The sequence below is a fragment of the Beta vulgaris genome, chromosome 2 (genome assembly GCF_026745355.1).
Source record: "Beta vulgaris subsp. vulgaris cultivar EL10 chromosome 2, EL10.2, whole genome shotgun sequence".
In the NCBI taxonomy this organism is placed as follows: Eukaryota; Viridiplantae; Streptophyta; class Magnoliopsida; order Caryophyllales; family Amaranthaceae; genus Beta; species Beta vulgaris.
The window spans coordinates 20,841,397-20,863,453 of NC_079203.1; the positions used below are offsets into that span (position 1 = coordinate 20,841,397).

General features: G+C 35.5%; 1 long non-coding RNA gene across 2 annotated transcripts; it reads left to right on the forward strand.

The window, feature by feature from the left end:
• Nucleotides 1-19,367: 19,367 nt before the first annotated feature.
• Nucleotides 19,368-20,194, forward strand: LOC104908400 (uncharacterized). Of its 2 annotated transcripts, none has more exons than XR_007271073.2 (3): nucleotides 19,368-19,449; nucleotides 19,664-19,774; nucleotides 20,063-20,194. It is a non-coding gene; the product is annotated as an uncharacterized LOC104908400 (long non-coding RNA). The 2 variants fall into 2 exon arrangements; XR_007271074.2 differs by having other exon boundaries at nucleotides 19,369-19,449; nucleotides 19,659-19,774.
• Nucleotides 20,195-22,057: the final 1,863 nt, after the last annotated feature.

Below are 22,057 nucleotides of genomic sequence, written 5' to 3' on the forward strand. Positions count from 1 at the left end.
TTCAAAGGTTTTGGCATTCCTATCTTTGAATCCCTTATATTCTCTACTGATAAGGGATTTGGAGCCTTGTTGCTTTTGATTTGCCGGGGCCCCGTATGTTTTCCTAATTTGATGATGATCAACCCTCCTTCTGTTTTTGAAGCATCTAAGGGTTCAGAGGAAGAGAATCTTTCTTTTGATCTGCTTTCATATTCCTCTCCAAACTTAAATATTATAACTATTATGGTGAAGTTAGCTTCAATCTTGTATCTCCAGATGAGGTTTGGCATCCAAGTTTGCTCTTCTCACATTTCTTGGCTTTTACTAGCAACCCTGGCATTTAGAATATCTTCCCAGGTAAGTAGTCTATTTCTATTAAAAAGGACCCTTGGCGCCTTGATGTAATGCCTGCTTGGCTGCAACTCCTAGACATTCACTCTAGTTCCCTAGGAAGAGGGAACTTTTGGAGTAGTGTCCTTAGGTCCAGGGATTTGATAGCAGATGAACCTGAGTACTTCCATTTTGAAGTCTATAACCCTCAACTGGTAGCTAGACAATTTGGATTGCTCCAAATGTTAATTGTGCCTTACTTCCTAACCCACAATGATCCTTGGATGTCAAGGGGTCATTTTGAGGAAGGGAAAGCCCTTCGAAGCAACACTCTTAGTCTTACCCTTATGTCCATTACTCCCTGGAAATAGGTTAATAAAACTGTTCGAGGCTTCCAAGTACGGTGGGATCATGTGTTCCCAAATGATCAACAATGTGCTGATACTTTCACTACAAAAAAACTACATATAGGGGCAATCTAAAATTGCATCTAAATATATATTCGTGGCCTCTAATGGTGATTAGAAGCAATTTTCTCGCTGCCTCTAATTAGCCCGTCGCTAATTATAGGTTACCCCTAATGCCACCTTTTAGAGGCAGACAAGTTATGGTGCCGCTAAAGACACTTCTGTTTAGAGGCAACCATATGCCTGTCGCTAATTGTTGGTTGCCCCTAATGCCACCTTTTTTAGGCACAGAACTTAAAGTGCTGCTAAAGCCACTTACATTAGAGGCGACCATAAGCCAGTCGATAATTATAGGTTGCCCCTAATGCCACCTTTTTGGGGCACACGTGTTACATTGGTGATAAGGCCATTTATATTTAGAGGCAACCATAAGTTCGTCTCTAATTTAAAGTTGCATCTAATGCAACCATAAGTCTGTCGCTAAAGGATGTTTTTAGATGCAACAACAACTAGAATTTTCACATTTTCGACAATGTTTTTGGAATTTTTTGACGTTTATAAGCATCGAAATAAAAAATTATCGACTCCCTAAAGGAGCAGCGAACATTTAGCCACCGATAATTAACGACACTCATAGGCTTCGAAAATGTTGAGGCTTTTTAGCATCATTTCAATTGAAGATGTCGCAATTTGAAGCTACTATATAGACACTTGTAAGCGTCAACATTGTGTTATTAGTACAGTTTCAGTTACAAGCACATTCTTACATCAACAAAAAAAAATGACATTATAAATTAATAAAGGAAACTAGAAGTATAATCTTATTACTAACAATTTTGACGAATTGATACAAACATTCAGAAGAGGAAATAATAAAAAAAAATATGTAGAAATTCCATCTTCAACCGACATTCAACCTTCAGTGAATCTTCAACATAAAACTTCAACTTGAACGCAATTCAATCTGCAAATTCAACCCAAACAGAAGATCAATAATTGCAAAATAAAAAAGAACATAAATCTGGAAATTGCAAAACTATACCAAAAATCTTTGAGGCCCTTTTCTGCTCTCAATGTCCTGCATTTTTTCAGAAACACATACATCAGAAACAAGATCTTAAAAAAAAAGTCATACATATACAAAGAATAGATGTTGATGAGCAGCGTTTCACAGATTCAGCACCTGTGAACCGGTATCCTTCAAGTTATTTAAGAGATTCATGACTACTGTACATGTCTTAATTAAATTATATCATGAAGCGCGGAATCTAGTTTTAAAATACATTAAGAAGAAGCGTACCAGACGTTTGATGAAATGCCTAAATGAATCTTAGAGACAAAGAATGAAAGAGAAATACCTGGACGATGTGTCTCCTGGAAACGAAGAGTAATGGAATGAAGGGCAGCATGGAAATGTGGGTCATCGTCACCGCTTGATTTGGCGGCGATCCTGCAACTGCTTTTCGCTTTCTTACAATGGCATTGAGGATGTTACCCCAAAATTAACCCCCAAATTCGATTTATTCCAAAAATTTTGAACAAAAATATAAAACCCCCAAAAAATTCGAACTAGTTTATGAACCCAAATCCCCTAATCCACTTGAATAACCCACCCAAATTCGAAATTTCCACCCCAAATTCAGATCGAAACAACAACCCCAAAATTGAAACCAAGATTTTCAACTTATTAAGCAAAAATCCCAATTCAATCGAAAAAAAGGAAAACAGAAAAAATACCTGTGCAGATGAGAAAAAGAGTGAAGGACCGTCGGTGAGTGAGTAGAGGAGGCGGCAGTCACGGTGGTAAAAAGCGGTAGCAGCACAGCAACGGTTCTTCAGAGATAGATAGTGAAGAAGAAATGAGAAGGAAGTGAGGGGGAGAGAGAAAACCTAGGAGGGAGAGAGATGAAGAAATGAGAGTTAAATGAAAACCAGAATGAAAAATTAGAATGATATGAGGGCGGGGCTTTAAACTTTTGACGAAAATTTTTAAAACATTGAAGGGCGGGGGGCTTTAAACATTTTTGATGAAAATTTTATAACTTCAAAAAATCAAATCAGATCTCATTAAATCCTTTAAAAATAATAAGTTTTAAAAATTATTATACTTTGACCAAAGAAGCCAACTTAAATATGTAATAGGGACCAAAGGAAGTACTACTATAATTTTGTTTGACTCAAAAATTGTTTTAATTTAATGTTTAGCTTTGATGTCTTTGTTTTCCTTGTTATAGTACAAGAGTTTCCAATGAACTAGGGGATGGACGACCACTTTTAGCTCGATTAGCGGTATGCGTATCGACAATCATGGTGGGAATTAGAGCTATAATTAATTATTTTATTCAGATTTCAAATTATCTATATTTTTATTACGAAATTACTCGATAATTTAGATGTTATTAGATTATGGGAAAAAAAACAACACAAATTTATCTTTTTTTTTAACGCCCAACAATACAACTATCATCTGGGAGTCAGGGGCAAGAGATTCTGCCAAAATATATAATTCTTCTGTATCTAAAACACTACAACAAATTGACTTTCATGTTCGCCAATACACAATTTTAACCATTAATATATTTAATTAGGTAGTTTGTAAAAGTTATACAAAATTGATATTATGAATATATTTATTAAAACAAACCGAGCAACTTTAGATCATAATTTTATTTTTATATATTAAGAAAAATAAATAGAGTCAAAGTATATATGTGAATAGTAGCTAGCAAAATCAAAGTATTACACTTAAAAAGAAACAAATGTGGTAGTTATCACTTGCAGAATTGGTAGTTATCACTGTTGGTGTAGAAAAGGATAGTGTTTTTATTCCTAGCTAGTAAACATGCACACCCTCGTACATAAGAGCCTAAGAGGAAATGCAATAGCCAACAAGTACTTGCTTTAATGGTTGAAAAGGCATATCTATCTCTGTACCAAGTACTCCGTTGATCAACCTGTAACGTAAAGATCTCTTTTATATTGATGTAGATATGGCCATATGGGTACAAGTCTAACTCTAAAAAGAAAAAGAAAAATTGAAAGAGGAAAACAATTGTTGCATTGCTTAAGCTTTTTTTAATCATCATGTAAGGCGATAAACTATTTCAAGATAATAACAACAGTTTTCTACTTAAGTTAATCATTTTTAAGTTGCATTCATTTCGGAACGAAAGCATCTAATTCAATTGCAACAAATGTGGAACAATGTAACTTAACAGATCGGTTCAATATAACAATACTCCGTTTAAGTTAGTCGTCTCTAAGTTGAATTTATATTGAAACTCAAAACAACTACTTTGACAGTACCCTGAGTTTATTTCAAGATAATAACAATACCATACTTAAGTTAATCACTTTAAGTTAAATTCATCATGGAACCAAAAACATCTAATTCAGTTACAACAGATGTAGAACATGGTAACTCAATAGATTAGTTCAACATAACAATGCTCCATTTAAGTTAATCATAACATATAAGGAGGTTTGTTAAATTCCTGTATCATTTTGCACATTAACAATATCTTAATTGATTAAATCTTATTGCTTATTAACAAGATCTTGATATGAAGCCTATAAGTATCGATCAAGAAAACCTATGGCTTAAACCTCATTGATACAATAATACATCAATATAAGTATACTGTTATACTATATTTCACGTAAATGACTCGATTATTTGCTATATAAGTAAATCTGTTAATTTTTTTGGGTTAACAAGTGTCAACAATAATACATAAGTCAAATTGTAAATGTAATTATTAAGACAGTAAGTCCTAAATCATAATATCGGGCCATCGACAATAATCGACTAATTGTTACTGTGTTACGTGTTACATGTTAGCATTAAATTAATCCCTAATCACCGCATGTAACATGTTCACATATTTTTGATTTTATAAATTTACAATAATAATTTCTTAAAAATCAATAATACTAATTTAATTTCGAAAGTTTCTAATTTTTATTAATTTCTAGTAATACTAATATTTTCTAAAGTTATTAAACTAATAATATTAGAACTAGAAATTAGAATATTCAAACCATAATAATATCAAAATACAATACTAGTTTATTAGTAGTTTAGGCTATGTATTTTTTATTTAGGAAAAGACCATTAATTTTAGAAAGATGAATACCATCCATTGATTAAGTTAGCAATCCATGTGATTGACCACTCTCAATTCTCATTGGTCAAAAAATAATATCAAAGATTATAAATTAAGACCATTAATTTAAGAAAGATCGAAATCCAACCATTGAATTAAATCCCTCTTTATCCCTAGACCTTCACCCTTTCCTCCCAACCTCATTCTTCAGTAATAGCCTCCTTCTCCATCATCCTCAATCCTCTTCCATCTCGATCACTTGTCTTCTCCTCTTTCTACACCACCATCACCGCCAGTCCTCTCACCGCCAGTCTTCTCTCGCTGCTTCCCTGCCACTGCCACCATCGGATTCCCAACACCGCCAGTAGATTCATTATGAAACCCCTGATCCAAGGGTACATGCACGTTACTCCTCATAGCTAGCCCCACACAAATCTCGACCCACTTAACAAATCTTTCCTTCAAACCCTCTAATCACGAGCGAATTCCACCGAAAAAAGCTCATACTCGAATCCAATTCACCTTCCCAATCCAGAAGCTTGTACCGCCAATCTAAACAAAGAAAACAAATATATATATATATATATATATATATATCTACCCAAAATCAACCCACAAATGATTTACCTACTGATATACTATACTAATACGAGTTTAATAACTCTATATACACCAGTAAAATAAAATAATAACAATAATGATGATAATAATTTTTTTTAGGATGTCGGTATTTTTGTTTTTTTCGGAGTTCTTTCAGAATTTTTTGTTTTGGTTTTCAGATTGTTTTGTTTTTGGTTTTCATATTTGTTAGGAGTTGTTTCAGATTGTTATTTGTCATTTCTTTTAAGTTTGTTGTATTTTTTGATAATTATTATAAGACTATGATGTTTATTGAATATATGTATTTAATGGATAGTTTATTGGAGTTATTTTTGTGTTGTAATTTTTGTTGAGAAGTACTGTAATATTTAAATTTCAAAAAAAAAAAACTTAAGTAGTTCATCAAATGTCTGAAAAATTATATTCAAACTCAAATTAAAGTATGTGTAAGCTACAAAATTGAAATTTATAAACTTATAATAGTGAAATTAGTCATTACCTAACCTTGAATTTTTATGGAAGATTCAACTTTAATTTCTTTTCTCTGACTTTTATAGTAGTGAAATTGTGAAAATTGTCTTTTATGAAAATTCAGTTATCAGTTCTCAATTTTCTGTTCTCATAAATAATTATTTTCAACTCAATTTAGTTCAGTTCAAATATTTTAATCTGAAACCAATCTGATTCAACTTGATATAATTCGAATAGTACCTACACCCGACATCTGATATAATCTGAATCCGCCACAATCCGATATTGAAAGATCCGAAATCCGAGTTGCCAGAAAAAAGACTATCCGAAATCAAAATAATATCAACCCGTAACAATCGTCTATACAATAAGATCTGTCAATGTAAATGGGTGAATTTAGCATATTTTTTTTAACCTTACATTATTAAATTTTTAATAAAAAAACTATAGATTATTATTGGAATTTTAATATCCAGATTACACTATTGTTTATTTGTGGAACTTGTGAGTGTGTCACTATGAAATATTATATAACACTAAATACATGGCTTTAGAGACAACTAACTATATTTGATGCTAAAAAAATTGGCTTTAGAGACAACTAAATTCATGTGACGTTAAATACATCGCTTTAGAGACAACTAAATACAGTTGATGCTGAAAAAATAGCTTTAGAGACAACTAAATTCACGTGACACTAAATACATGGCTTTAAAGACAACTAACTACAATTGATGCTGAAAAGAAATGGCTTTAGAGACAACTAAAGTCATGTGACGCGAAATACATGGCTTTATAGACATTCAACTACAGTTGATGCTAAAAAAAATGGCTTTAGAGACAACTAAATTCATGTGATGCTAAAAATATTGATTTAGAGACAACCAATATTCATGTGATGCTAAAAACATGATTTTAGAGGCAACCAACATTCATCTGATGCTGAAATGTATCTTTAGAGGCACCAGAATATACTTGACACTAAAAACCATATAATTTAGAGGCAACCATGTTTATGTGATGGTAAAAAGGGGTTTTAGAGGCAAGTCGGCCAAATGATGTGCCTCTATAGCCAATATTTTTTGTAGTGTTTGGAGCACTTTGAGGATCAACTCTTTTGGGCTGTAAGTGATCTCTTTCCTTTTGTTACCTTTTAGCGAAAGCTGGCAAGAAGAAACTGAGAGTCTCTGAGGGAATGCAAGTGGACTCTAGATATGGCAGAATATGTTGGACCATTGTATGCCAGCAAATTCCTAATCCTGTTCCTTCAGAACATGAGGATGAGGCTGCCTATGATCAAGGGATTTCTTATGGGGATGTCCAAATTGTGGAGGACATTCAACCTGTGGGACCAATGGAGCAAATTGACCCTTTTAAGAGAGCTGCAAGGAAAGGTGACTACAACTGTCTCCCTGCCTTTAAGAGCACTCCAAACCCAAACTAGTGGAGAAATCTGGATTTCTTTAGAAGGCTACCAAAAAAAGAGATATTAGTTGCCTTTCTGCTCCTAAATCCTTAAGGCATTCCTACAAGAAACGACCTAAGTTAGAAACGTCTTCTAAGGTCCAACATTATGATACCTCTTCTGATAAGGACGATGCAAAGACCATATCTTAAATCTTTCCAAAAATCAAACTTCATGGAGTTAAAGCAGGTACGGATACCTTCTTCCACTCCTTTGTAAGAATCTTCATTCTTTGAATCATTAACCTGTTTTATTTCAGGTTCTTCTAGTTTGAAAGACTCTAAGAATCTTAGTGACCCGTCTTTTGAAAAGCCATCAAATCTCAACTCTATCAATCAACCTTCTGTAGATATTCATACAACAGTTGATTCAGGATTAATTCTAGAAGGTGGTTTTGCTGATGAGCCTATCATCACAACTCCCACTTCATAACGAGTAATGTTGCCCCCCAGTTGGAGCCAGGAGCTATCCATGCTTTGGAAGGACAAGGTGCCCCCCAACTGGAAGTGCATCCCAGTATGGAGTCTGCTGAAGAAGACCTGCTTCATCAGTGTAATGAAGATCCCTTTAGAATCAACTCCCTTAGACGTTGAGTTTCCAAGGTCTCCTATTACTCCAACAATTGTCATAGCGAACACCTCTATTATTAGAGGTGAGGTTCCAGAAGATGTCGTTCCTTTGGACGTTACACCTTTGAGAAGCATTCTTAAGCTTTTGACTACCTATATATCCAAAGTTTCCTCATCAGCTTCACAATCCTCTTTTGGGATTGGTTTTCCTTTCTCTCCTCGTGAATTCATTTTAGACTTCCTCTATATGAACCTATATCCTCATAAAACCAGACTTCATTCTCTTGCTAATTTGGCTTCTCTACTTTATGATGCAGAGGGAAGCACCCAAGAAGCAAGTGTGATGAAAGAGGCTGATGGAGGAAAAGAGGTTAATGTGAATATGTCCATAATCATAAGGGATCAACCTGCCTCTAGCAATGCTGATAATTCCTTTAATGATGAGTCTTCTGAGCATATAAAACAAGAAGATAATATATGTGACCTCTGCTTGATCCTTTCAGAAATTCCTTATGATTTGACTTATGGGTAGGTTCTCAAGCAGATTCCAAAATCCCTGATCTCTCAAGGGTTTGAGTATTGGATACTCTGCCTTAGTTATGTTAGGGAAACTCTCCTTCTCCAACAATGCAATGTTGAACTAAGAGTTCAATCACTTAAATTCTCAGCTCAAAAACTCCAGGAAAAAAGGTTCTTTGGAAGCTCAAGTCAAGTCCTTTAGAAACTTCAGTGCACGGATCCAAGATTCTTTAAGCTCTTATGATCAGAAGCCGAAGTCTCTTTCAGAGGAAAGGCAATCTCTACAAAATCGCTTGGCTGAGATTAACAAAGAGGAGATCAATATCATTAATGAGAAGTCTTCACTCCAAAACTCCATTGATATTGAGAAGGGAAAGCTAGACCAAGGGGGCACCAAGCTTGCCAATTTGAGGCAAGAAATGTTTAAAGAAATGGTTGTACAACAAAGCTTGATCCTTCAAAAGGAGAAATTCTTAATGCTTGGTCAACCATTAAAAAACTTAGTTCAGTTGTTAGACAATGTTGGAACGTTTAAGATGTATAACATTTTCAATGTTGTAATCTTAGTAATCCCTAGATGTTTGAAACAAGTCTGCATGTTTTTGTTGAAACATAGGATCATGTTGTTCCCATATCAATGGATGATATTTCTTTAGAAATTTGCCATTTAAGGCTCTATCTTTTATATTGCCATCTATATCTTTTAATAGGTATGCATTTACAGAGATTTTCTTATAAATTATAAAGGGACCTTGCCACTTGGGTGACCATTTCCCTAGTTGGGGATTCCAAAATCCATTTCGTCGTCCAGTAGCTACAACTGTCTTTTTGGTTAGTACCGTAGTGGCCCTTTGGTTAGGTATCGGAGCAACATTACCCATTGATGAATCCCTAACTTTAGGTCTTTTTTAAATTGATTCAATTATGAAATAACATGACGTGTGTATCTAGGGAATAGTCGCTTCAAAGTGAATTTTACCTAGATATCTTTGTAAGCTACTTCTGGCAGAAACATTTTCCAAACTTTATCATTTTCCCGAAAGTCTTTAGACACTACTTTTTTGTTGTAGGCCCTAGCAACCTTTTCTTTTTGGATTCTCATTTTAGCGAAAGCTTCCTCATTAGCTTCTAGAGCATTCATGACTTCAATATTCATTGCCTGTGAATACTCATCTCCTGATAATCCCATTTGTTGGGATACCCTAGATGACCTTACGTTCACTTCAGCAAGGATTAATGGAGTGTGTACATAAACTAAGTTGAAAGGAGTAACTCATGTTGCTTCCCTTTTAGAGGTCCTGTAGGCCCATAAGGCGTATAACAATAATTCATCCCATTTCCTTGGATTGTTATCTATCATTTTTGAGATCCCTTTCACTATGATCTTATTGGTAGCCTCAGCTTGACCATTTGCTTGAGCATAGTAAGGTGTTGAATGCAACTTAGTAATCCCAAATGATTAAGATAGTCCAACAAGTCAGGGTTTCTGAATACTGTGGCTTGATCAAAAGTTATAGTTTCTGGAATCCTGATTCTTGTAAGGATTTTTTCTTCCAAGAAATTTATTACAACTTGAGTATTGATCTTGTTGAAAGCCTGAGCCTCCACCCATCTGGTGAAGTAATCAGTCACTAATAGGATGTATGAATGCTTCTTAGAGGATGCAGGATTAATTTCTCCTATGGCATCTATTGCCCATACTCTGAAAGGCCAAGGTTTAAGAATGTACTTAAGTTCCGAGGCTGGCGCCCTAAGGACGGGTCCAAACTTTTGAAATCTTTTGCAACCTTTTGCATAATCTATACAATCCTTTCTCATAGTAGGCTAATAAAAACCATGTTTATGCAACAACTATCTCATTTGTAAGTCGTTTTGATGGGCACCGCATAGTCCTTGATGAATTTCTGCCATGAGGGTTAAATCCTCTCCAACATCTACACATTTCAAAAGTAATCCTTCTGGATCCTTTCAGTGCAGTTCACCGAATTGCATACAAAATTTGGTTGCAACCATTTTAACTCTATTTAGCACTTTTGTCCCAGTAGGGTTCTCGAGATAGTGAATAATTTCATCTCTCAAGTCCTTTCCTCCCTTAATATGAAATTCTATGACTTCTAATATGTTCTATGATATTTCTTTATTAGTCTCATTAAGAGGGTCTAGGATCTTTTCTTGGAGAATGATATCTTTATTTTGTGAAGGTATCTCTTCTCTAGCAGAAGCTATTTGAGATAACTAATCTGCTATTTTGTTTTCTTCCTTAGGAATGTATATGAACGTAATCTTCTTATTCTTGTGCTTTCTTGCTACATTCCTGTGATACTGATGATATACATTTAAACTCCCCAGTCATTTGATAAATGACCAGCTGAGAATCCCCGTATATCTTGGCTTTATTAGCCCCCGGTTCTAATAACAATTCCAACCTAATCAACAAAGCTTCATATTTTTCTCTATTGTTGGTGCATGTACCCTTTAAGGCTACTGCTAATTTGGTTGGAGATAAAATATATATTCCAGCTCCTGCTATTTCTATGGTATTAGATCCATCAAAGGACAGTACCCATGGGAGGATGTCCTCATCAATGATTCGAGATTCACAACAAGGATGGGTTGCTAAGAAGTCAGCTAGAGCTTGACCTTTTACTGCCTTTTGTGGCACATATATCAGGTCAAATTGTAGTAAGTGTAGAATCCATTTGCTTAACCTACCTTTTATGAAAGGTTGGGATATCATATATTTTATGACATCTGTTGGAGACACCACACTTCTACTGTAAAGGCCATGAAATAATGTATGAGCTTAATTGATGCATCATATAAGCACAAACACCATTTTTTTGCCATCGTATACCTTTGCTCTATATCATGCAGGATTCTACTTAGATAGAAATCATGTCCCTTCTCGTTTTCTTGAGTAAGGAGACTACCAATAGGATCTTCACAGGTAGATATGTATAACCTTAATGGCTTTTCATTTTGCCTTTGAGGGATCAATACAGGAGGACTTGCCAAATCTTGCTTGATTTGATCAAAAGCCTTTTGATGCTCCTCATTCCATCTGAAATGTGATTCATGTAATCTCAATAGAGGTGAAAACTTTTTAGACTTCCCTACTAGATTGGCCATGAACCTTTTAACATAATTGACCTGTCCAAGAAATCTTGTAGTTCCTTCTTATTAGAAGGTGGCTTAGCTGCCAATACTGCTTTGTCTTATTGGTTGATTTACATTCCATTTTTATGGATGCGAAATCCTAAAAAGTTACTAGCTTTAACTCCAAACTCACATTTGAGTGGATTCATTTTTAGGTGATATTCTCTCATTTTAGTAAATGACTTAACCAAGTGTTCTTTATGTCTTAGAAAATCATTTTAGTATGTCATCCACGTAGACTTCCATGATCTTGACAATCATGTCCTTACAGATTGCGTCCATTTCTCGTCGGTACGTAGCAGCAACATTTTTTAAACCCAATGGCATGGCCACGTATTCAAACAAGCTTAATTATTTTTGGACATCTAAAGGTTGTTTTATTACAGTACTCTTGTGCAATTCTTACCTGGTGGTATCCTGCATACCCATCCATAAAAGATATGTATTCATATCTTGATGCTGCATCTATCATAAGATCAGCTATAGGCATGGGATACTGGTATTTAGGTGTTGCTTTATTTAAATCCCTCAAGTCAATGTAGATTCTTATTTTGCCATTCTTCTTAACCACTGGGACTATATTAGAAATCCAGTCAGCATATTGGTAAGGCCTTATGAACTTTGCTTTAAGGAGTTTGTTTATCTCCTCTTGTATAGGTTATGTCAGTTCTGGCGCTAGTCTTCTAAGACTTTATGCCACAGGCTTATATCATTCTTTGATAGGTAGTTTTTGTCCCATTATTTTTCTATCAATCCCAGACATTTCATGATGCTCCCAAGCAAAACAATCCTTAAAATCTTTTAGAATTTCAATTCTTTCATGTTTTTCTTGATTAGTGATGTTGAACCCTAGTTTTGATGATAACAAAGGAACAAAGATGCAAACTAAGTAGTGGACTAACGAGTTATATAAGTGCATGTTTTTAAGGTGTCATAGAAAGGAACAAAAAGAATGCTAAGTCAAGGAAGAAATCAAGTGTGGATTTTGAAGACTAAGTGAAGATGTTTCCCTAATTGATACTGGAGCAGCATTGAAGCAAGAAGAATAAAGCGAGGCGTTTTATTTCTAGTTCCATTATAAAGGAACGAGTAAAGATGGTAAGGAACTGCGGCATCTTTTATTTGAGAATGATAGTCTGTTCCTTTGTAAGGAACAGACGAATTGGCACTAAACTAATGAGTTAAAGGAACTAACAAATAAAAGGAACTAGACTTAGGCTTGAAGCATTACAACGGTACATTGATGACAGTTGAGAAGATAATGACTAAAATATAGGTAACCGTTTTTGTTTAAGAGAAAATCTGATTTTATGGAAAATCTTTTTAAGGAAAAGATTTTGTTTTTCAAAAAGATAATAAAAATATTATTCGGTTTTACGGATTTTAATTAAAGATAATACTTTTATTAAAAGAATTTAATTTCAGTTTTAATATTTAATATGTTTTAAATTAAATATGATTTTCGAATAATGCTCAAAGTAGTTACTATAATCTAGTAGCAGTAACTAAAAATAGGCCCACGTCTGAACAGTGATCATGGTATGTTTTGAGGAACGTGTTCTTTGGGGTAAGGAACATCATGGGATAATAGTTTTTCACAAATGCATGTTTTAATTCCCACGTTCTAAATTATTGTCACTATAAAAAATAATGTCTAAGTAAGTTCCAAACTGTGTCTGACTAAGTGATTTAGTGAGTTTAACTAATTAAAGTGTCAGTGCCTTCATTCTCTCATAATAGCCATTTGTTATTTGCTTTCTTACTCTAATTCCACTAAGCTTATTTTGATCAATTGTATTTTGGTTTTTGGGGTAAGGGGACTTTGAGTGAAGTTCTGTAAGAAAGAAGCTTTGTGTAAAGCTAGAAAGTGTGAAAAAACTTCGAGTGAAGTTGAGAGGAACTGCTGTTAAGGGAACAGTGGCTCAGGAACTTGGGTTTAGGAACTCAAGGTGTGGCTCATAAGTAGAATTAGGTTGTAACAGAGTTGTTTGGCCTAATTAGTGAAAGAGTTGAGTTTAAAATCCCTAGTGGTCGAAGTTGTTTCTTCTTGTTGGGCCCAAGAAGTAGTTTTTCCTCATAAAAATCCCTGGTGTTCCTTTCGCTTGTTTATTTGTTTAAGTTTAAATTTCCGCAAAAAGTTACGTTTATTTCTACACATACAATAGTTCACTCCCCCTCTTGTAGTGTTCCTAGTGAAATAACAATTGGTATCAGAGCTAGAACTCACGAAATATAGAAAACCCTATTGAGAAAAAGATCCAAGGAACAATGAATACCACCGAGAAACTTGAGGAAGGTTACTCTACACAAAAACCTCCCATGTTCAATGGGAAGTTCTACTCCTATTGGAAGAACCGAATGGAGATATTCATCAAGGCTGAAAACTACCAGGTAGGGGTGTGCAAAAATACCCGATCCGAAAACCCGCTGATCCGATCCGAAATTTCGCATATCCAATCCGATTTAAAGATTTCGGATCGGGTATCCGGAAAAAATTTCGGATTTTGGATCGGATACGAATCGGGACTTTTCAAAAATGTCAACGAACCCGATCCGAAAATCTGGTGATCCGATCTGAGAACCCGGTGATCCGATCCGAAAAGGTCGGATATCCGAAATTTTCGGATCGGATTCGGATCGCAATTCCTCTGATCCGAAATTTTCGGATCGGATCGGATCCAATATCCGACATTGAACACCCTTACTACCAGGTATGGAGAGTCATTGAAGTTGGTGATTTCGAGGTCACAACTACAAATGACAAAAATGAGGTAATTCTGAAACCCTTCTCTGAATATGACAAAGCAGATTTTGAAAAAATGGAAGTTAATGCCATGGCTGTTAAATTGTTGCATTGTGGACTTGGACCCCATGAACATAATAGGATCATGGGATGCAAATCCGCAAAGCAAATATGGGACTTACTAGAAGTAACCCATGAAGGAACTAATGAAGTCAAAAGATCTAAAATTGATTTACTAATGAATCAATATGAAATGTTCTCCATGAAGACTAAGGAAAGTATTCAAGAGATGTTTACTCGTTTCACTAACATTATTAATGAGTTAGCTTCTCTTGGAAAGTTTAGTTCATCATAGGAACAAGTTCGAAAGGTTCTTAGGAGTCTTCCTAAGGATAGATGGATGGATAAGGTCACTGCTTTACAAGAAACAAAATATTTCACTAAGTTCAATTTGGAACAGTTGGCTAGGTCACTTATGACTCATGAGCTTCACCTTGACACTGAGTATGGTGAAAGCTCCAAATCAAAGTCCATTGCTCTCAAAGTAGATGATGAAGATGACTCTGACTCAGAAGAAGAGGAAGCAACACTCATTGTAATACCCCTCATGATTGCTTTAAAGGGATTTAGCAGGCTACTCATTCCAACAAGATGCATCTTTATTTTAGGGAGCTTATTTCCTTAGTTACTCCACAGTTAAGCGTGCTTGACTGGGAGTAGTCCAAGGATGGGTGACCTCCTGGGAAGTTTCTCAGGGTGCGCATGAGTGAGGACAAAATGCGCCGGAAGAACTTGTGTTGGTTATTGAGGATAGTTGTTGGCCCTGGATGCGCATTGGTGACAATATACTCGACTCCGTATGGGTCGGGGTGTTACAAATGGTATCAGAGCAACCTTGCGACCGCGTGTTGGGGCGACCCTAAGGCCGTTAGGCCGAATATTAGGAGTCCTCAAGCGCCTAGCAGGGGAGGATTCTGGGGCTGCATTGTCATAAGGAGCGACCTAGAGGTCATCAGACCGAATATCTGGAGTTTCAGCAGTTTCCAGGCTGGGGCGACCCACAGGTCGTTGTGACCAAATATGTGGAGTCCTCAGGCGCAACGAGGGCGTTGTTGTTCTCAAGTGGGGGTGTATGTAATACCCCTCATGATTGCTTTAAAGGGATTTAGCAGGCTACTCATTCCAACAAGATGCATCTTTCTTTTAGGGAGCTTATTTCCTTAGTTACTCCACAGTTAAGCGTGCTTGGCTGGGAGTAGTCCAGGGATGGGTGACCTCCTGGGAAGTTTCTCAGGGTGTGCATGAGTGAGGACAAAATGCGCCAGAAGAACTTGTGTTGGTTATTGAGGACAGTTGTTGGCCCTGGATGCGCATTGGTGATAATATACTCGACTCCGTATTGGTCGGGGTGTTACACTCATGGTTCGGAAATTTTGAAAGATGTACAGGAACATGAAAAATGGGAACTTTAAAGGTAAGAGTAAAAAATTTTCTAACAAAGCTGCTTGTCATAAATGTGGAAGTACAGATCACTTCATCAAGGAATGTCCACTTTGGGATAATGATAAAACCAAAGAAAGGAACAAGGAACGCTTTGCTGAAAGGAACAAAGAATCAAAGGCACCTTTTTCTAAGGCAAATGTTCGAAAGGCAATGATAGCTGCTTGGGAAGATTCAGAAACGGAACAGGAAGAAGAACAGCAAATTGAAGAAACTGCAAATCTTTGCCTCATGGCAAACATTGATGAAAAAGAAGATGAAGAAAATGTTAAGGTAAGCCAACATGGACTTGAGTCAGACCTAGATTGCAAAACTAGGACTGAAGTATATGATCTTCTTTATGATGCAATTCTTAAATGTAGAGATGAACGTGGTAAACGTGAACAAAATTAACAAGCTCTTAAAGTTTGCAAAGAACATATAGAATGGCTTAAGAAAATGAGAACAGATGTTGAAACTAGATTCTTTGATTTGTTTGATAAAAATTAAAAATCAAAGAATATTATGAGAGTGTGAAAAAGAATAATTATCTAATTAATTTAGAAATTTCACACTTAAGGAATTTCGTCCCTGTTATGAGTTCCTTTGATAGATATTAGATCAACCCCTTTGAAAGGATACAGATCTGAGATCGAAAATTTGAATAAAGAGAAAATTATTTTAAAGGAACAAATCTGTAATCTTAAGAAGGAACTGGTTGTTGCAAGGAACAGAGGCAAAACGATGGTTGTTCCAAAGTGGATTGAGAAACCACAGACCAAGAGAAAAGAAGGTCTTGGTTTTGAAAACTACAGGAAAAGGAACAAGACTAAGAAATATGTTGACCTACCTAGCGATAAATTTTGTATGTATTGTGGAAAGTTAAGACATTACATAAACCAATGTCAACTGAACACTGAGATGATTGGCAAGAATGTGAAAATAAGTAACAAAAAATGGGTTGTCAAATCAAGTCCTAGTCAAGAATGGGAACCCACGAAAGAAGGGGTTCCTACAACTAACAATTAGTTGATTTTTAGTGAGGGGGAACAACACATGATATCTTGATAGTGGTTGTTCCAAGCACATGATAGGAGACAAAACTAAGTTTCTTTCACTCTCAACGTACGAAGGTGGAAGTGTGACATTTGGTGACAATAAGAAAGGTAACATAGTTGCCATGGGCAAGGTTGGTAAGTCACCATCACACTCCATTGAGAATGTCTTTTTAGTTGAAGGTCTAAAACATAATCTATTGATTATTTCCCAATTCTGTGACAAGGGAAATGTAGTCGAATTTAATAATGAAAAATGCTTGATCATTAACATTAAAACTAAGAAGGTTATCTTGGAAGAAACAAGGAAAGGGAACACATATATTGTGGATCTTGATCTTGTTCCTAAAATCAACTAACATGTCTTAGTGTAATTGAAGATGATTCACTCCTTTGGCATAAGCATCTAGGACATGCTAGCTTCTCATTACTTGACAAACTTAGATCAAAAGATCTCGTCTTGGGATTACCATCATAAAATTTAATATTGATCAAGTTTGTGATGCATGTGCTCGAGGAAAGCAAGTTAGAACCTCTTTCATATCTAAAACTATAGTAAGCACCACTAAACCATTAGAGCTCATTCATATGGATTTATGTGGACTAATGAGAATTCAAAGTAGAAGTGGAAAGAGGTATGTATTAGTTATTGTCGATGATTACTCTAGGTATACATGGGTTATTTTTCTCTCTAGTAAAGATGAGACAAATGATGAGTTCCTTGTCTTTGCTAAAAGAGTTCAACATTTGAGTGGTCATAAAATAATGCATATTAGATCCGATCATGGTAAAGAATTTGAATATTATAAATTTGATGACTTAAGCAGAGTTAATGGTCTGGATCATAATTTTTCTACCCCCTAGGACACCACAACAAAATGGTGTTGTAGAAAGAAAAGATAGAACTTTGGAAGAAATGTCTAGAACTATGTTAATTGCTAGTGAAATTTCAAGGAACTTTTGGGTTGAAGCTGTTAACACTGCTTGTCACATAATTAATCGTGCCACGATGAGACCTATCAATAAACAAAACTCCTTATGAGCTTTACTTTGGAAATAAACCCAATATCACTTATTTTAGAACATTTGGCTGCAAATATTTTCTTCATAATAATGCGAAAGATAATCTTGGAAAATTTGATGCAAGGAGTGATGAAGCAATATTCTTAGGATACTCATCACATAGTAAAGCTTATAGAGTTTACAATAAAAGAGCTATGTGTGTTGAAGAGAGTATTCACATAATTTTTGATGAATCTAACAAATTTAATCCAAGCATACAGGTTGATGACTATGAGATTGGGTTGGTACAACCAAGTGAGAAAAATGCAGATTCAAATGAAGAAGAATAAGTAAAAGAGGAAAGGAACGAAGAAAATGAAAATTATCACAACAATGATGTTCCTGTTCCTCATGGTGAAGGACCTGTTCCTGTTCCTCAAGACGCAGGAACTGAGTCTACAATGGCTAACAGAGGAACAACTGATCATAGCTCCTCATCTACTCAAAAAACTCAAGAGGAACAACCTGTTCCTATAAGAGAGTTTCACCCAACACCTTGGAGACAACAAAAGTCACATCCAATGGAACTCATAATCAGTGACATCACTAGTGGAAAAAACTGCATGTGCTACTTGTCAAGTGCTTCGGTTGAATAATCAACCCAAGCACTTGTGAATATTTTAATATTAAAAATTTACAAGTGCTTGGATTGACTAGTCCACCGGAGCACTTGATGTCAAGTGCTCCGTTTGACAAGTCAACCGAAGCACTTATACTTGCACATAATCACCGCGCGCTTAACTTTATTACTGCACTCAAACTCCTCCCTCAAGAAAATAACCCTCACTTTATCAATTTGGAACCCTCAAAAACTCAGAACTCCTTCGCTTCCAGTCGTGCTACGCGCTTCTCCATCGGACGTCAAATCTCGCCGGAATTAGGTCAAAGGAGAGAGAAAAACAATGGAGTGGGTCAGAGATCAAGTCGATGCTATCAATTCAGATCAGACAACTTCTCAATCAAGCTGCTAGTCATGGTTCGTGCCGTTTTTCTTCTAAATCTTAATTTTATCTCCTCTTTTTGTAGTTTTTGTTTTCACATTTGCATAATTTGTAGTTTATTATTGTTCGATGTGTTCTTTGTTAGTGAATTGTATATGAAAGTTGCTCAATTGAGTCTGGTTTTAATTAGGGTTTTTGGAAGTTTATATTTATACGATTTTTTGGTTGATTTAATAAAAAAATTGTTTCTTGAATGATTTTTTTGTTGGTTTGTTTAGAGGATTTTATTTGATTTTTACAGAGGAATTGAGCAATGTTCAAATTCTGAATTTCGAAATTCTGCATTTGTTGAAGTTGATGGCGTGCAATCGAAGGATTTAGTAAATTGTAGTCGAATTCGATAGCTTTAGTTGAAGAATCCTGTTGAAGTTAGGATTTGCATGCCTGCTCTTGCTGGAAAGCCGGGGAAAAGAATGGATACCTTTGTGCCCTTGGAGCTGTTATGCTGTATTTCACGCACAGAATTCTCTGACAAAAAAGGCATACATACGGTGGCAGAAAAGACAGGTGACATTTTGGTTCTCTCACTAACCTTCTGTGTGTGTTGTTTCTTAGTTGACCCTGCCTCCACACTTCTTCAAATAATTAACCTGGACACATTAACGGGCATTCTCTTACATAGATAGAGGCCCCCGCTGTGTTCTTGCTGACTTCTTGCTGTTGATTCTATATGATGTTCTAAATTAATATCCGTGCTATACATGATTTTGTGTCAGTGTAGTTAAACATGTTGGAGGAGGGGCTGATTAATCATCCTGTTGTCGGTTTTGGAGAATCCGGACGGAAGGCCAATGAAATTAGGATTATTCTAGCTAAAATTGAGGAATATGAGGTGTGTGCTCTTTGCTGGCTTCGTTATTTGTCAATTTTGAATATTAACCTTGTTTTCCCATGGTTTTCATGATTAATATTGGAATCCCATTATTAATTATGGTGTGAGTAATTGTTACAATCTGCCATATGAATCCTTTAGTGTTGACAATGTTTAAGAAATGATGAAACTCATACATTTAGTGTGCTTTCTTCCATTAACTGTAGTCTGTACATGTCTGTATCTCTATGAGGTGACTTTGTTTTGAACATCATTGTTTTGTGTCTCTTTCTGCTTGATTTTCTACAGTAGTCTGAACTTTTGGATGACAAATTTAGGTGTTGAAGCAGCTTCACCTTGAAGCTCATGAACTTACGCTTCACGATGATGATATTGAGAGGGTTCAAAGGCCTTGGGAACTTGTCCCTGCCGATCATAAGATAGGAAGCCACGTCCTTTTTCAGGAAATTGGTATGCTAGATGAGACTACTCTTTGCTGTTGCCCAAGTACATTTCACTTTCCTTCATTATGCTCCATTTTTTATTATTATATTTTTATGAAATTATTTTTTTTACTTAAATTATAAACATGTTTCTGCACCATACAAGTACCTGGACCATATTATATACATTTATAGTGATTTATTCTATCTGTATCATACCATTCTTAGCTTCTTCCATGACACAAATATCTCTAAGACATTTTTGTTTTTTGTTATTTGCTATTTTCTGCATGTTTAATTATCATGAAGCTATAACATTGGCTACTGCAATTTCTGAATTTCATTTGATCAAAATATAGAGAAAAAACACAGTGGGAGACTCTCACCTCTCGAAGAGTGAGGAGATTATACTTTGAGGAGATCACACTAATCCAGCAATACAATTATATTATCATTGCTTATTTGCTCGAAATTTACTGTTTTACTTTTCTAGCTAATTCTTAGCGGAAGTTCAGGGTAAGACAGCTAAAGTCGCCCCTCTTTTTATCAGTTTAATACCCCTGTCTGTAAACATGAATAACTAAATAGCTATCTCCGTTGAATATTTACCTCCTATGATATCAAAAACTAGTTCTCCAAATGATCTGATGTTATCATGAATCTTCCATGTTAAGTTGTCATATATAATACAAATTTATTGCTTGCTTGCAGGTAGTGGCACAACTTTTGACTACATAAGTGTCACACCTCCATACATGGAAGTGGATTATGGGTTACTTATGACCCAAGTATGGGATTCATCCTTGGTTGGGGAAGATACTTTATTTTATTGTAAGCTTTGCATATCTCATTTATAATGTTATTTCCATTGTGTCTTGATTTTACTGGTACTTTTGGTAATTGATTTTCTATAATTTCTTGCCACAATTGGTTGAATATCCTTATGTGCAAGCCTATGGTATTATCATTTGATATTTTAAGAAAATCTTGTTATAATTTTTTTGACCTATGCCAGCCTCTATTGTAGGTCCAGGAGTCCATCATTATAACTTGAGTTGTGCTTTCCCCATGACTGTCACTTTGTAGCTAAGCTTGCAGCTGTATTGACATAGACAATTTACTGAAGTGTAAGGGTTTAAACTTTCTTTAGTACTTTTTATCATTTCTTTTGCTCCCCTTTCCCTTTTTCCTTTTTTTGTGGGGGAGAGGGGGGTTGTCATTTAAGAATTGTAGATGAATTGGATATTTATTGTACTTTTCCTATGCAATGGATCATCACTGTTACGATTTTGTTAATGTTTGCCATCTAATTTCTTGCTGCTATTCTTTGTGGCCAATTTCATTGAACAAAAACAAGTGCATTATTTGCTCTTTCCTATGATACTGCTGAACCGTTAAACAGGCTGAACAACCTATGGAGTTAGACTGGAGTTAACCTTAATGAGACCAACATATCTGATGCTCCTAGTTCCTTTTAATGTATTGGATATGAGCCCCACATTTGCATTTCATGCCTATTGGTATCTGCACCTGCTTTTCTTATCCCTTTCTTTGGGTTATTCATGAAATACATATGTAGTTTGAGCTTGTTGTGGCAGTAATTTTCTATGTCTCTAATATTTGCTATAATCTATTACAACCATCGTTGTTCAACGTTTAAAGTTAAAGAGTTTCAGGTGAGTGAATTTCTCTTATATAATGTAGTTTTTCGTGGATATGTTGGTCTGGTGCAAGTATTGACTTTGTTAGTTTGGTCTTTCTAGTGCAGTCTTATCTTGTATTGTTACTTGTTTTTCTGTCTGTCATGGTCTAATCTCAAGTGTGCTATGACATCTCGCCGTGAAGCTGTAGTGGCCTGGTG